Source organism: Lasioglossum baleicum, chromosome 20 (assembly GCF_051020765.1).
Source record: "Lasioglossum baleicum chromosome 20, iyLasBale1, whole genome shotgun sequence".
NCBI classification, from domain to species: Eukaryota; Metazoa; Arthropoda; class Insecta; order Hymenoptera; family Halictidae; genus Lasioglossum; species Lasioglossum baleicum.
This window is the reverse complement of record NC_134948.1, coordinates 5,311,064-5,314,405: the sequence shown is the minus strand read 5'-3', so window position 1 is coordinate 5,314,405 and position 3,342 is coordinate 5,311,064. Positions and strand designations below refer to the sequence as shown.

General features: G+C 38.1%; 2 non-coding genes across 2 annotated transcripts; one reads left to right on the top strand and one right to left on the bottom strand.

The window, feature by feature from the left end:
- The first annotated feature begins 273 nt into the window (after positions 1–273).
- On the top strand, positions 274–346 carry Trnak-cuu (transfer RNA lysine (anticodon CUU)). The gene has a single exon. It is a non-coding gene; the product is annotated as a tRNA-Lys (tRNA).
- Positions 347–2,157: 1,811 nt separating this feature from the next.
- On the bottom strand, positions 2,158–2,229 carry Trnam-cau (transfer RNA methionine (anticodon CAU)). The gene has a single exon. It is a non-coding gene; the product is annotated as a tRNA-Met (tRNA).
- Positions 2,230–3,342: the final 1,113 nt, after the last annotated feature.

Genomic DNA, 3,342 nt, shown 5'->3' with positions numbered 1-3,342 from the left:
GCGACTTTCATTTCTTTTTGATTTATCGAGGGAATTGGTTTTTTTGAAAGAATGAAAAAATGTAAAATTTGTTTTCAAGGCACCAATCGGGAGACATACCCTACAAAATGCAGAAGGTTTCGTTCCATTTCGGAGTAATCGGTAAAATACATAGAAAAAAAAAGCGGAGAAAAAATTGGAGTAAATTCCTCCTTTTTCGAAGTCGATTAAAATTTTTTCCGTTCGTCCGAAACGTATATTATTTTAACAGATAACAAAATTCGTACCTCGCACGCCCGGCTAGCTCAGTCGGTAGAGCATGAGACTCTTAATCTCAGGGTCGTGGGTTCGAGCCCCACGTTGGGCGATTTATTTTTTTATTTGCTTTTTCAAAAGACACAGCGTTTTATCGATAATTGTCCAAAACACGGGTCCGGCCAGGGATACTGTTATTTGACTTTTGTCGAACGTAGAGAAGGATAGCGAAGTTCGAGGGCCTCGGTCATCGATATACCCCCGACCCGTATTATATTACACTTCTCGGCGACCGAGGCCTCTTGAGCTTCGTGGCCCCTCACGGGGTAAACCCCGCAGTAGTCCCGATAATTCTGACTGTGAGACAATTAAAGGCCAGACATTTGAGACATTTATCGATAAAACACTGTATAACGTAGAAGAATCTAATAGAAGCTCTGAACAGTTTGTTCTGCACTTTCTGATGACACTGTTTCAACTGAATACCGATTGGAAGGAGACCATACAGTCGAAGGCTTATCTGCAGCATCCCATAAACACTCGCAGTAATGTAAACAATTCCCCTATAGGATCTCGCAGAGGACCGTTCGAACGCAGTTCGGTGTAAAGGCTTACTACATGATACACTGCGACCTTCGAAAAACTTCTATAATACAAGAATTTACACAATTTTCCTTGAAACACTTGTGAGTCCCCAATGAACGGACGCTGTTTCAGATACTATTTAACACATTACCGACCGGAGATTATTGCATAATTTAAAAAATCTATGGTAAATACATGGCTAAACACTTTTTAATGGAACCTTTAACAGCAACAGCAATTTTCATTGTGAACTAACAAGACATCCTCAATAACGTCATATAATCGTTTCATTTAAGATTGTAATGTAAAAGAAAATTTCTATGCTTTCTTTTGGTACAGCACAATTATTGAAGATCCTATTAATAGGTTAATTTCGGTAGGTAAAGTGTCAAGAATGCAAAGCGCGCCGTAAAATATCTTGACTTTCGATTTATACTATTTCACGGGTGTAGAAATAAAACAAAAACGATATTGAAGCCTTATTCTACAGACCTTTAACTACGTTGGACAGCAAAAATTTAGAAATCGACTTTTTTCCGCATTCTCGGCCTAATACCTGCTAATACCCCACTGTGCAGCGATGACGACTCGAGAGCGGTGTGTACTCGGTGAATGTCGCGAGCTTTCTGCTGCTTTCTGCCTGGCCAAAGCCGCCAAAGGATCCTTCACTTTGGTGGGCGAGTTGATGACGTCACGGAAAATCCCTTGTCCCTCAAGGACGTGGAGAAATTAACGCATCTGGTAACCGTCACTGTCAAGGACTTTTCACTGACCTGGCAAGGGATGTGGCCATCATTACTTTTATGGCCAATCCTTCAATTCGGCCACCAGCAGTGCGTATTTGGGAAAGGAAGAGTTTCTGCGTCCGGGAAGTCCCTTCTTTCCCACGTACAGAGTCCGCTACAAAGTCCAATAAATAATAGAATGATAATTTTGTTGTCCAGAATAAGAAAAATTGAGATTTGTGTGAATACTTCTGAAATGTAAAATCAATCACGTTTATAAATATGTAGGATCAGATACGTTAGAAAATAATACAGCGGTAAATATGAAAAATAATATATCGCTTATTAATTAGAAAATACAACAAATACAATCGACTAAACTTTCACGTTAGAATCCCCGTCTGAGATTTACGTCTCTGATCATAAACGTCTTTCCCTGTTGACGCGTCGCACTCGAATAAATCAATATCGTGGAAATCACCCTACATACAAATAATTTCGCTAACATTAGAATCATTTGTACAGTTTTCTACAATGTATATATTGTAACATGCTGTACATAAAAAAAAGCTCGGACATTGAAAAAAAAAAGAAATTGAGAAATCCTCAAACTTAGCAGAGCGTGGTTTCGATCCACGGACCTCTGGGTTATGGGCCCAGCACGCTTCCACTGCGCCACTCTGCTACTTGTGTTTTCTCTAGTAATAAAGTTATCTTTCTCTATCGTGAATAAAAAAAATTGATTCGCTATACATACTTGAGGATTGTTGGAACATCGTTGTAGAAAAAATGTGTAGAATAAGCAAAGTAAAACGCCGCTGCGTGCGAACTGATTCGCTTGCCATTTTGCAACCGCGGAGCTGCAATCCTGCGAATCCAGCAAAATAAAAAATGCGGCTAGTTGCGAAAGCCATCTTAAAAACTGTCTTTCTCACTGCACACATTATTACTGCAATTTGATAAACGTAATTATTCTACTAATTTATTACAATGATTTATTCAAGCAAATTTAATTTTCTGGCTTTCAATGTTCTCAATAAATTATAACTCTAAACTAGTCAATGTAAACGTTCGTGCTCGATTTCTTACTATATTTTAACACTAAAACTACCGGATGAGTCAAAATGACTTGCTCCTGATTTGTTCTCCTAGAAATATTAAAATCTATATAAATAAAAATCAAATGCTGTTCGTTGGTGAGCGCATCACTTGAGAACGGCTGGACCGATTTGGCTGATTCCTTTTTTAAAATGTTCGTATTAGTCCGAACTAGTTATAAATATATATGTTTTTCTGAGAAATTTTTTTAGTGAACTTCTCTATTCGAGTACATATTTAAACAAAAAAGGAACGAAATCGAAATAAATGCAAGTTTGTCATTATTATATAAGGCCATGTATGCCAACTGCGTTTAGTGCTCGGTAGTTCTGTATTACGAAATCGCGGGTACGAACTTTTACACAGACCTAATACAATAATGAACATTTACTCAAATGATAAACAGAAAGAATAAAATGGTTTGGGGAACTTTTATAAACCCATGTAATAAATGTACAAGGTATATAGTAGTAACTATATTTTTTCGTACACAGTAATATCAAAATGTACATTGACCCATGTATAACAAGAATGTCGTAGCAACAATGCAGCAGTTACGAAATGCTTGATCAGCAATTGTCCACAATGCCAGGTAACACGATGTTCACGCACCGAATTGCGAAACCGCCCGAGGGCCGGGTGGACTTCGCATACAGGTGATTCCCTATAAAACGCAGAATTGAATTTGTCGATCATCAAT